Source organism: Pristiophorus japonicus, chromosome 8 (genome assembly GCF_044704955.1).
Source record: "Pristiophorus japonicus isolate sPriJap1 chromosome 8, sPriJap1.hap1, whole genome shotgun sequence".
Classification (NCBI taxonomy): domain Eukaryota; kingdom Metazoa; phylum Chordata; class Chondrichthyes; family Pristiophoridae; genus Pristiophorus; species Pristiophorus japonicus.
The window spans coordinates 154,586,813-154,600,830 of NC_091984.1; positions in this window are offsets into that span (position 1 = coordinate 154,586,813).

Here is a 14,018-nt window from a genome sequence, read left to right on the forward strand (position 1 = left end):
CCTGGGTGTCATGGTACATCAGTCATTGAAGGTTGGCATGCAGGTACAGCAGGCGGTTAAGAAAGCAAATGGCGTGTTGGCCTTCATAGCGAGGGGATTTGAATACAGGGGCAGGGAGGTGTTGCTACAGTTGTACAGGGCCTTGGTGAGGCCACACCTGGAGTATTGTGTACAGTTTTGGTCTCCTAACTTGAGGAAGGACATTCTTGCTATTGAGGGAGTGCAGCGAAGGTTCACCAGACTGATTCCCGGGATGGCGGGACTGACCTATCAAGAAAGATTGGATCAATTGGGATTGTATTCACTGGAGTTCAGAAGAATGAGAGGGGACCTCATAGAAACGTTTAAAATTCTGACGGGTTTAGACAGGTTAGATGCAGAAAGAATGTTCCCAATGTTGGGGAAGTCCAGAACCAGGGGTCACAGTCTGAGGATAAGGGGTAAGCCATTTAGGACCGAGATGAGGAGAAACTTCTTCACCCAGAGAGTGGTGAACCTGTGGAATTCTCTACCACAGAAAGTAGTTGAGGCCAATTCACTAAATATATTCAAAAGGGAGTTAGATGAAGTCCTTACTACTCGGGGGATCAAGGGTTATGGCGAGAAAGCAGGAAGGGGGTACTGAAGTTTCATGTTCAGCCATGAACTCATTGAATGGCGGTGCAGGCTAGAAGGGCTGAATGGCCTGCTCCTGCACCTATTTTTCTATGGACAGGGAGATCCTAGGCGGCGAGAGGCTGGGCAGCGAGACACTAGGGCAGTGAGAACCTGTGCAGCGAGGCCCTGGGCAGTGAGACCATAGGACTTTAGACCCTAGCCAATGCGACGCTAGGACATGAGACACTCGGCAGCGAGACCCTGGGCAGCGAGACCATAGCCAGTGAGACACTGGGCATTGCGACCCTGGGCAGCGAATCGCTCGGAAGCGAAACCCTCTGCTGTGGGACTCTAGGCAGTGTGCCCTTCGTCAGCGAGACCATGGTAGGGAGATCCGAGGCAGCAAGTGTCTCGGCAGCAATACCCAGGGCAGCGAGTCCTTGGGCGGCGATTCTCTGGGCAGAGAGACCCTGGGCAGCGAGAGCCTAGGACCTGAGACCTTAAGCAGTGAGACCCTAGGCAGCTAGACACTGGGCAACGAGACCCTGGGCAGCAAGACCCTGCGCAGCGGGACCCTGGGCAGCGAAACACTGGGCAGAGAGACCCTGAGAAGTGAGAGCCTCGGCAGCGGGATCCGAGGATCCGAGACCCAAGGCAGCGAAACCCTAGGAAGTGAAACCCTAGGACCCGAGACACGAGGACCGAGAACCTTGGTTCGAGACCCAAGGTAGCGAGGCCCTAGGCAGCGATACCGTAAGACCCGAGACACCAGCAGCGCGAGCGTGGGCAGCGAGACCCTAGGCTGCGAGACCCTATGCAGTGAGACGCTAGGCAGCAAGTACCTAGGATCAACCCTCGAGAGAAGCCAAACCGTAATCTGGGAGCTTGAAGCTCGTCACCAGTCCCGGAGATTGATCACATCTGTAAACAGGTTCTACGAGCGCAAGTAGTAAGGCTTATGTGCTATTTTATACATTATTTGTACTTTTATTCTACTTTGGGAAAGAAAGTTTATTTGGCTTAAATGTAACATTTGGCTACGACTTTGTTTCAATACTCGAAGTCCCACCAAATTGTTGCAACTGTTAAATCCCCACCAAGTAAACTGTCTACAAACCTACAGTGACTTTGGACAACAAACTGGCGACCCAGGTGGGACTTTGAATTTAAAGAGTATTTAAATAAAGAAAGTAAAAATTTGAACTGATCAGGGACTAGGACTAAGGAAAGTCAGCATTTGAACTGGTCAGGAACCAGCACAAAGGATAGTCGGTATTTGAACTAGTCAGGAACCAGACTAAGATTAGTCAGTATGGTGACTAAACGGACGTTCAAGATTTAGAACAATAATTATGGACAGGGTTAAGGGCAAGAAACCTGCGATGGAGGATAGGATATCATCACCTATATTTGGAAAAGTAAATATTTCTGAACACTGAGTGCTAGAAATATTACACTCTGACTGTCCGTATAAGAAAACGCTGGAGTGGACAGGTTGTAGCGTACATAAGAAATCGAAGAAAAAGGAAATTGGCTTTATATATATGCAGAAACAAATTCTGATGCTCACGGAGCAATTTGAGCATATAGAAAAGGAGAAACAGGAATCAGAAAGTAAGGCAGGAGCGAGAGAGACAGTAGTGAACCAGCTGACAGAAGTTTTGAACATTGAAAAGCAGGAGAGAAAAACGCAGGAAGAAATGGCTAGAAACACGATAGAGTACCTGCAATTTCAGGCCACCAAAAGTAGAAGGCAGTGTCAGGCTCAGCGAGAGCAAGGAAATAGGAAATCAGAGAAAGCTGACAAGGCTGAGGATCAGTTAAAAGATATAAGCGGTGCAGACAGAGTAGCTCAAATTCGGGTATATGTAGAAGCCGATCACGGGCCCTGTAATAGAAAAATCAGTAAGCTGACCCTACCATTATCCGGGGCCAGGGGTACGGCTTGTCTTATGTCACCGTAGGAAGTTGGGTTAAATTGGGATGAAGAGAGAAATGAGCCAATTGATGGGACCCATTATAGTGAGGTCAGCCAGCTCCCGAAGCACCGGGACTGATCAATAACTGAGATGAGGATGAATTGGCAGCATTGAGCCGGCATATAGGCCTCGTTAACACCACGGATGGTCCGCTGGACGTTAATAGACGCTGGGCGCATTTTTGGAAGGGTAACCCGGAGTTGGGGGATGTGAACTTGAAGCAGATCCTCGGTAGCTGCAAAAGCAGTTTATGATATCTGAAAGCTGACAGCAAGAACTTACAGGAAAAGGTTAAACCAGGTGAGCAGATGGACCCGGCTGGATCGAAAAGGAAGAATAAAGCATGGTAGGGAAGCACTGTGTTGTAAACCGTTTGTTTAAGCGAAGGAAAAAAAAAGCATTTCTATGAATCTAAGAAAATAAAACATAGATTGTGCGACTATGGATGGTTGAAAAGTTTTGAAATGTATTGTTGTGACGTTTCAATGTGAATGGTAAAGTTAAAAGCATGTGGATGGTTTGTAACTTGTCTTTAAGTGTGTGTATCTGGATTGGTTCTTTTTTCCAACTGGCTGGTTGAAACTAGTTTGAATTAATTTGAAGTTAATCTGTGAAACCCAGACTTTTACTATGGCCATGGTGAATCATTGGTTGTTTCAAATGGTGTGCAAAAGCTGGAGGTCCAGACAGGAGGTATATTTGGTATTTTGAAATAAAACTTTTCCGACCAACTCCAGAATCTGTGACCTGTAGAGAAAAGGGAGGGAATGCAATTATGCGTGGAGTACAGAAGGTTTACAATGAATGCTATTGATATGTGTGGTGTTGCTTTATAGATTGTTGGTAAGACTGCTCTGTTTGTCAAACTTTTAAAAGGCAAAAAAAAGGAAGATAGCGCCCTGCACCAAACTTCAGAAAGCAACACCTATCTGCAGAATAAAATGTAAATATTTTGAGCATTTCATAATTTTAAGAAAATGTTAAGTTTGGAATTAGAGTGGATGTTTCCCTCAGTATCACAAAGGGGATCAGGATTGCTGAACTAACCCTTTGGACTGGCACTAAAGCCACAATGGAGTTTCTGTTTTCTTCTTCAAAGCAACACTGATGATGGTGCAAGATTATCAAGAGGGTTTGTTCCATATGGAAGTGACACCAGAGAGCAGTGCAGGCTCCAAGGTGTTACCGAACTTGAACTTTTGCTGAAACGAAGTAGAAAAGCTCCAGCAATATTCAAGAGTTTGAACTTCTTATCTGCAATGATGGATCTTAAATTTCGCAGCTTGGTGACAAAAGTGAACTCAAGGCTTTGCTTTTTAAAAAAATGCTTGGAATTAATTATTTGGAATCATGTGTTATTTTCCACGACAATCGACAGGGCAGATAAAGATCTTCCATCCAAATGTTAAATCACAAAGGCATGGATTTAGCTTACTGTGACATTGAAATCGACTAGCTAAATTGATATGAGTTGCTCCTCAAGCACTTGGGAAGGGAAATTTATCATAAATTCAAGGGGATAATTCAATCTTGTTTTTCTTGAAAAGGCCCAGTCTATGTGGTTACATTTAAACTGTGTTTAACAGGATGGTTTTGGGGGGAGTCTGTTGTGTTCTTGCAGACTGGACTGCTCTATGGAATGACAATATTTTAGGAAGGTACATTGAGAGCTTATCAGCAATCCAATTTAAGAAAGATAATCAGTAGCGCAAGGAAGAGCTTAAAACCAACGTGCTCACGTAAGCACCAAAGGAAGATAATGGTTCTGTTATTACAGACACCGACTACCCAACTCATTGTACAGACCACCACCCCCATCGCGATGACAACGCTTCGGGTTTGGATCTGCCCCAAACACAAGCCAGGTCCAAAGGGAGGTGTTGCTTTAAGACCAGCAAGAAAGTTTGTGTATGACAATATACGGTAGGAACTAGTACCCGTTGTGCTAAATAAGTTAAATATGAAATTGCCCTACTGGTGTCCAAAGGAGCAGAAACAGATCTACGCAAATTTGGTTAAGGTGATGCTCAAGCAAGAGGTAGGAGATAGTCCCACCGACGGAAAAATGCGAATGAAGAGCGGATTATTAAATTATGTAGGCACCGTGTATGGTGCCGGTATGGCTACTATAAATATCCTAGCTATAACAAATTTCAACAATAAGATTAGAACATTGACCTATCATAGAAACATAGAAATATAGCAAATAGGTGCAGGATTGGCCATTCGGCCCTTCGAGCCTGCACCACTTTTCGATAAGGTCATGGCTGATCATTCCTTCAGTACCCCTTTCCTGCTTTCTCGCCATACCCCTTTATCCCCTTAGCTGTAAGGGCCATATCAATATCCCTCTTGAATATATCCAATGAACTGGCATTAACAACTCTCTACAGTAGGGAATTCCACACGTTAACAGCTTTCTGTGTTAAGAAGTTTCTCCTCATCTCAGTCCTAAATGGCCTACCACTTATCCTAAGACTGTGTCCACTGGTTCGGCACTTTCCCAACATCAGGAAAAATCTACCCACATCAAACCTCTCCTGTCCCGTCACAAACTTGTATGTTTCTATGAGATCCCCTCTCATCCTTCTAAACTCCAATGTATAAATCCAATCGCTCCTTATATGTATGTCCCGCCATCCCGGGAATCAGTCTGGTGAACCTTCGCTGCATTCCCCCAATAGCAAGAACGTCCTTCCTCAGATTAGGAGAGCAAAACTGAACACAATATTCCAGGTGAGGCCTCACCAAGGCCCTGTACAACTGCATTAAGACCTCCCTTCTCCTATACTCAAATCCACAAGCTATGAAGGCCAACATACCATTTGCCTTCTTCACTGACCCCTGTACCTGTATACCAACTTTCAATTATAGATGAACCATGACACCCAGGTTTCGTTGCACCTCGCCTTTTCCTAATTTGCCACCTTACAGATAATATGCTCTCTTCGCGTTTCTGCCCCAAAAGTGTATAACCTCACATTTATCCACATTAACCTGCATCTGCCATGCATTTGCCCACTCACCTAACCTCTCTAATTCACCCTGCAGCCTCTTAGCGTCTCCCTCATAGCTCACACCACCACGCGATTTAGTGTCATCTGCAAACATGGAGATATTACACTCAATTCCTTCATCCAAATCATTGATGTATATTGTAAAGAGCTGGGGTCCCAGCACTGAGCCCTGCGGCCCTCCACTAGTCAATGAATGCCATTCTGAAAAGGACGCGTTTATCCCGACTCTCTGCTTGCTGTCTGCCAACCAGTTCTCTATCCGCATCAATATATTACCTCCAATACCATGTGCTGTGATTTTGCACACGAATCTCTTGTGTGGGACGTTGTTCGGCACCAGAATTAATCAGATCAAGGGAGCCCGAAAGGATTTGAACGACAATCAGCGAACTTCTTCACAGGCAGGCAAAGAAGATGCTCAGACACAGGAAGGGATTGTGAGAGCTTTTGAAGGGTATGCTCAAACCATCAGTAAAATAAACCAGGTAACTCAGAGACAGGCCAATATAATGGACAGCCGAACGTTATGTACTGTTTACAGGGACTGGGTTTTGAATTAACTAAGAGAAAATTTGACGTTAGCTAACCAGGGGCAATTACTAACCTGGATAAACAATACCCAACTGTTCAGACTAGTCAGAAGCAAGGATTATTATGATGGTCAATTTAACAATTGTGAACTGAGGAAACTTAGTAAAGTTTGGTTCAACAAGGACTGCAAGGGCAGTAGCAGCAGTCGTGCCTTGGTCCAGTTATAGCATACCAATTATGGTAGAGCAAGGGAAGATGAATTTGATGGAGGTCCAGTATATAGGGAGAATACAGCGAGTAGTCCGGCTAAGGTATAACCATCTGTTGCCATATGCCGTGGAACAGAATGATGCCTTGGTCGGCAGCAGACTTGATCAATGCGAACAAACAGAGCGAGTGGTGATATGTCCATACAAAATATATGCACCAACACCGCCAGGTGTAGGTTCAAAGTAAACCTACCCGTAAATTGCAACATGAAGATTGAAGCAACTACGAAATCAATCGTAAGAACCAGTTACCAAGGAAACAGGGCTTACTGCATCGCCATGAACGAAAAAACTTACCATTACGGGAATACAGTATGCCCCATAAAGGATCCCACCTTCTGGCTACATCCCCAAATACCGATGAGACTGGAGAATGAAGAAATCATCAACATAGAAAAAAGGCCAGCCCTGGAAATCAACGTGATTGACAAACTAAGGAAACATCTGAGAGACTACTTTGGCAAATATGATAATGATATCACACTGGAAAATGAACATTTGTTTAGGATCCACAGCCAGCTGGAATTAGTACATCAAACCTATGTAAATGTGGAACAAAATAACAAAGGAATAGGAAAAGACATAAAAAATATTCCAGTGGACACCTGGGGGGACGACATATGGAATTGTGGAAACAGCATCAACATCTGTCATGTATTCAACTGTCATTGTAATCGATGTATAAACTGACCTAAATTGTACACTGTGAGAACACTGACCACTAGGTGGTGAACTTGTGGGAGACACCCCTAACCTGGACTTTCAGGTATAAAAGGGGAAGCTCCACCCACCTTCATCTTTGGCGAATAAAGGTTACTGGTCACAGAGTGACGGTCTCTCTAGTATGGGCCTCGTGTGCATTTAAACTGTATAGTAAGGACATATTATTGGCGATGAGAAACTGGGATTAAACCACGCGAGCATGGCCACTAGAAGCACAGACGAGAGGTACTGTGTTGGTGATGATTGGGACGATTTTATTGAGAGACTACAGCAAAGTTTCTTCACTAAGGAATGGTTGGGACAGGATTCGGCCGACAAACGCAGCACTCATCTCCTGACGGTTTGTGGATCTCGGACTTACTCCCTGATGAAGGACCTTCTAGCGCCAGAGAAGCCGACGGACATGACTCTTGAAGAGCTCAGTAAGTTGATCGAGGAACACTGTAAACCGGCGAGCAGCATACACATGGCCAGACAGCGGTTTTACACGCACCGGCGGTGAGAAGGGCAAAGCGTTCCAGACTTTGTGGCAGACCTCCGGCGACTGGCGAGCCTATGTCAGTTCCCAGAGGCATGCAGAGCCGCGATGCTGCGAGAATTTTTTATTGAGGGCATTGGGCACGCTGGAGTTTTCTGGAATCTGATTGAGACCAAAGACTTGGCCCAGACATTTATCTCAGGGGAGGAACAGAACAGAATGATGTTTGAGAAAAATCTGGGTATAAATACAACAAATGGACAGGGAGTCAACATTGCTAACGCGGCACACAGTTCTCCAGGCATACAGGGGCAAGCGGACATGCCCGAGCATGTAGTCGAACCCAAAGGGGGAATTCAACAGAGACAATGGCAAGCTTAATGGCGATTCATGCCATCGCAAGCGACAATGCAGCCAGTAATGGGGACATCAACACCTGTCAATGGTGCATTTAAGGACAGTTACAGAGACAGTCAGAGACGATCGACTGGTAATGGACCTTTTGCTTCCAACAAAGGGTCATTTGGATGTGTTGAGGCAAACACCCAGCCAGAGCTTGCAGGTATCAGCAATATACCTGCAGATACTGCAACGTCAGCGGTCACTTGGCACGTATGTGCAGGAAGCCTGCAGCCAGGTTGTTGTACGAGGAGGACTGGCCCGATGTAAGCCCTACGAAGTGTAGAATTGATCAATATTTCGCAAAGATTCCTGATACCTTTCCCATGCATAGGAGAAGAGTTCCTTTCTGGACTTTTAAAATGGAAGGAAAAACTTCGGGAAACAAATGAGTTTTAAAGGTGGAGACAAGGCCTCAGCGGATAAAAGGGGATGCATTCATGGAGACCCCCCTAGTGTTTCGACTCACACGAAAGGGAATTTAATTTGGAATTATCTACCAGAAAGTTTGAAATCCTAAAGTGCACGTGGAAGAAACTACGAACTTTAATCCAATTTGGGATTTTTAAAAGGTGGATGTTGGGTCTGCAAGAAAAGGTGTGGGGTCAATCTCTAAAAGGCCAAATTGGACATTGGAACTAATCAAATTGTCTGGGAACTGTTTACCCTCGAAACTTGCCCCTAGAAAACATTAGCATTTTAAAAATCTGCGATGGAAGAAACATTATCCACCCCACTCAGAGGACCCAAATAAACATACATATTCCAACACCTTTTCAACAGGCATAGAAATACCTGGCTCAGGCCAGACTAGCACAATGGACGAGAGCTCATCAACTTCGAAAAGCCTATTAACGCCAAATTAAAACCACTTAATCAACTTTCAGTTAGCTGGGCTGCAAATTCGAAAAAAAAGAGCTGGGTTAGATTTGCTAGGAGCTTAGGAAGCCTTTTTGGGTATATCTATTCCCAGTTTTACCAGGAAAAGACACAGACTCGAACACAAACACAGGCACAAGCAGCCAAAGCTGGGGAGTGAAGAAATGGATTTGTGAAGGAAACTACGAGTAATCATCAAGAACTGACCGAGCACGATGCTCACGAAATGGAAGGTTGTCAGCCACCAAATTGACAACCACTGTACAATCTACTTCAGAACGAACAACGGGTGAGAAATTACCAAAAAGGATTAACTAAAACTATTCCTAACCAAAGAAAGTGGGAACCGACCCCATACATCCAAAACGCAACATACCGCATCAACAGACTTAACCCAACGGAAGACTATGCAGTCCGAAGTCCTTTCCTCCGTCGCTGGTACGGCTCGGCTAGAAGGTCAAGTGCAACTAGCCCCGAAACCGCAATTCATCGGCAACTGTCAAAAGGGATTGGCGAGCGTGGCCCCTGAACCCCCAGAGCTATAACTTAGTTAGTTATGGGAATTGGGAGGGGGAGACTGGGATAACTTGTATAAATGTCTCTACATACTCCTCTTTACCCCTTTTAGAGTTTAAGCTGTATTCTTTTATTTACAGGCTGTAATTTGATCTTTTATTGAATGTGTTGTACCCCTCAGTGTATATTGGTATTGCTATTCTGAGTGTGTATTTAAAGACGTGCCTTTTACTTCTTTTTAAACACAATAAAGCCATACCTGCTTCCTACCTTGAAAGCGATTGTCTGTCCAAGTCTGTCACAGTCCCTTCATAATTCCAGTATCTAGAACCAAGGGTATGGGAGCGATTCGGAACCGCTCATAGACGATCAAAAGGGAAAGCTGATACCCTGAAAAGCACCCCTTACATGATGGCGACCCAGATGGGACAAGGACCTGATAAGAGAGAAACTGGTTTCAGGAAGAGAAACAAAATGAATGAGCGGATTTCCTAGTATGTGTCAAGGAGGGTAAATGTGGCTAAGGAGTGGTTACTCGATTTTTGTATGCTGAGCGTCCAGCAGATGCTACAGCTCAATGGACAACGATCAAGGACCATAAAAAGTCGATAGAGAATGCCATTAGGCTAATTTGCCTTCAGCGACAGATCCGCCTTCTAGATGAGGAGAATGAGAAATTTAAGGGCGTATTGAGTTCGGCAGAAGAGAGGTCCAGTTCAAGCGCCACAGTCGGGGAAAGGCTGTGGACAGAGGTGGGACAGTTAAATGAAAGTAGAGAGCTCACTAAAGAAATACACAAAACCCAACTGGACCTTTTACAGTGTCAGATTATTGAAGCCAAGAATAGCGACCTGGCGTTGCGGGAAGTGAATTCCTGCCTCGCCAAGCAAGTTAAAGAGTACAGGGAGAGGGTGAGAGACCATCAGGTAGCCAATAAGGGAGCCAGTGCCAGGGAATTTGAGGCAGGAGACTACGGCCCCTGCCAGCAGAAGATCCAAAACTTGAACCTTGCTATATTCTAAAGGAATGGTGTGCCAGATAAACATGGGTTTAGCCCAGGAACACCTGGTGGAGCAAGGAGAAGTCCCTCAGTCATTTCCTGCAGCTCCTGGGAACAGGGTGTCAGCCAGATTGCGGAGCAGGCAAGAATTGCGAACTACCAACACCAGCGGCCTCGAGTTTTAACTCGGCCTGGCAGCAGGGGGAAGCGGGCGAGCCAATACAAGAAAGGCCGGAACCAGGGCCAATGCACCCGGTCCGGCAGCAGATGTTTGGCCCGCCTGACGCCAATGGGACAGCACGACCCCTACAAAGCAGCTTTGTAGTCCCCCACGACACCCAAAACCTCTGGGCTATGATAGGCCACATAAGTAAGCTCACCCAACAGGTGGATCCCTCGGTACACTTCTCTGGTTCTGTGGGAGGAGGGACTGGTACAAACCTGACGGTCTGCACCTGGGCAGGACCGGAACCAATGTCTTGGGGGAGTATTTGCTCGTGCTGTTGGGGAGGAGTTAAACTAATATGGCAGGGGGATGGGAACCAATTCAGGGAGACAGAGGGAAACAAAATGGAGACAGAAGCAAAATACAGAAAGGAGATCAGTAAAAGTGGAGGGCAGAGAAACCGAAGGCAAAAAACAAAAAGGGCCACTGTACAGCAAAATTCTAAAGGTTCAAAGTTTAATAGAAAGGCAAGCATGAAAGCTCAGTGCCTCAATACAAGGGGTATTCGGAACCCAGGAGAGGGCTCTGAGCTAGTTAGCGTGAGTGAGAGCTCAGATGAACAGGACCCCAAGAAAGAATGATGCACTGGCGGGAGGCAACAGAGCAGATTAGAACTGAGGTAAGTGTAAACCACAAGGTGATCGGAAGGGACAATATGAATGAATATAAAGAGGCTGCAGGAGGTATCAAAACTAAAAATCATGGTTTAAAAACTATTATTAAAAATCTCTACCTAAACGTCCGAAGCATTCGAAATAAAGTAAATGAGTTGACGGCACAAATCATTACATATGGGTATGATTTGGTGGCCATTACAGAAACGTGGTTGCAGGGTGGCCAAGACTGGGAATTAAACATACAGGGGTACAGGACAATTCGGAAAGATAGACCAGAAAGGAAAGGAGGTGGGGTAGCTCTGTTAATAAAGGATGATATCAGGGCAGTTGTTAGAGACGATATTGGCTCAGATGAACAAAATGTTGAATCATTGTGGGTGGAGATTAGAGATAGTAAAGGGAAAAAGTCACTGGTGGGCGGAGTTGAAAGGCCCCCAAATAATAACTTCACGGTGGGGCGGGCACTAATCAAGGAAATAATGGAGGCATGTTAAAAAGAAACGGCAGTAAACATGGGGGATTTTAAATTACATATCGATTGGTCAAATCAAATCGCTGGGATCGCCTTGAGGAGAAATTCATAGAATGCATACGGGATTGTTTCTTAGAACAGTATGTTACAGAACCTACAAGGGAACACGCCATCTTAGATCTGGTCCTGTGACAGAATAATAAACGATCTGCTAGTAAAAGATCCTCTCGGAATGAATGTTCACAGTCTGGTTGAATTTGTAATACAGAATGAGGGTGAGGAAATAATGTCTCAAACGAGCTTACTATGCTTAAACAAAGGGGACTATAGTGGGATGAGGGCAGAGTTGGGTAAAGTAGACTGGAAACACAGACTAAACGGTGGCACAGTTGAGGAACAGTGGACGACTTTTAAGGAGCTTTTCACAGTGCTTAACAAAAATATATTCCTGTGAACAAGAAGGGCGGTAAGAGAAGGGATAACTAGCCGTGGATAACCAAGGAAATAAAGGAGAGTATCAAATTAAAAACCAAAGCATATAAGGTGGCCAAGGTTAGTGGGAAACTAGGAGTTTCGGAAAACTTTAAGCGACAGAAAAGAATGACTAATAAAGCAATAAAGACAGGAAAGTTAGATTACGAAAGTAAACTTGCGCAAAACATAAAAACAGATAATAAAAGCTTTTACCGCTTTATAAAACGGAAAAGAGTGACAATGTAAATGTTGGTCCCTTAGAAGATGAAAAGTGGGATTTAATTTTTGGAAATGTGGAAATGGCTGAAACCTTAAACAATTGTTTTGCTTCGGTCTTCACAGTGGAAGAAACAAAAATCATGCCACAAATTGCTGGTCGCGGGAATGTGGGAAGGGAGGACCTTGAGATCATCCCTATCACGAGGGGGGTAGTGCTGGACAGGCTAATGGGACTCAAGGTAGACAAGTCCCCTGGTCCTGATGGCATGTATCCCAGGGTTTTAAAAGAGATGGCGGAAGTCATAGCAGATGATTCGTTATCATCTACCAACATTCTCTGGACTCTGGGGAGGTACCAGCCGACTCGAAAGCAGCTAATGTAACGCCTCTGTTTTAAAAATTGGGCAGACAAAAGACAGATAACTCTTGGCCGGTTAGTTTAACATCTGTAGTGGGGAAATTGCTCGAAGCTATAATTAAGGAAGAAATAGCGGGACATCTAGCTACGAATAGTGCAATCAAGCAGATGCAACATGAATTCATGTACGGGAAATCATGTTTAACTAATTTACTGGAATTCTTTGAGGATATAACGAGCATGGTGGATAGAGGTGTACCGATGGATGTGGTGTATTTAGATTTCCAAAAGGCATTCGATAAGGTGCCACACTAAATGTTACTGCAGAAGATAAAGGTATGCGGAGTCAGAGGAAATGTATTAGCATGGATAGAGAATTGGCTGGCTAACATAAAGCAGAGAGTCGGGATACATGGGTCCTTTTCGGTTTGGAAATCGGTGGTTAGCGGTGCGACACAGGGATCGGTGCTGGGAGCACAATTGTTTACAATATACATAGATGACCTGGAAGAGGGGACAGAATGTAGTGTAACAAAATTGGCAGATGACACAAAGATTAGTGGGGTCGCGGGTTGTTTAGAGTTCACATAGAGGCTGTAAAGAGATTTAGATAGGTTAAGCGAATGGGCTAAGGTTTGGCAGATGGAATACAATATCGGAAAATGTGAAGTCATCCACCTTGGGTAAAAAAAACAGTAAAAGAGAATATTATTTGAATAGGGAGAAATTACAACAAGCTGCGGTGCAGAGGGACCTGGGGGTCCTTGTGCATGAATCCCAAAAATTAGTTTGCAGGTGCAGCATGTAATCAGGAAGGCGAATGGAATGTTGGTCTTCATTGGGAGAGGGATGGAGTATAAAAGCAGGGAGGTCCTGCGGCAACTGTACAGGGTATTGGTGAGGCCGCACCTGGAGTACTGCGTGCAGTTTAGGTCACCTTACTTAAGGAAGGCTGTACTAGCTTTGGAGAGGGTACAGTGACGATTCACTTGGCTGATTCCGGAGATGAGGGGGTTACCTTATGATGATAGATGGAGTAGACTGGGTCTTTACTCGTTGGAGTTCAGAAGGATAAGTGGTGATCTTATAGAAACATTTAAAATAATGAAAGCGATCGATAAGATAGAGGCAGAGAGGTTTTTATGCACTGGTCGGGGACACTAGAACTAGTGGGCACTGGCTCAAAATACGGGGGAGCCAATTTACAACCGAGTTGAGAAGGAATTTCTTCTCCCAGAGGGTTGTGAATCTTTGGAATTTTTTG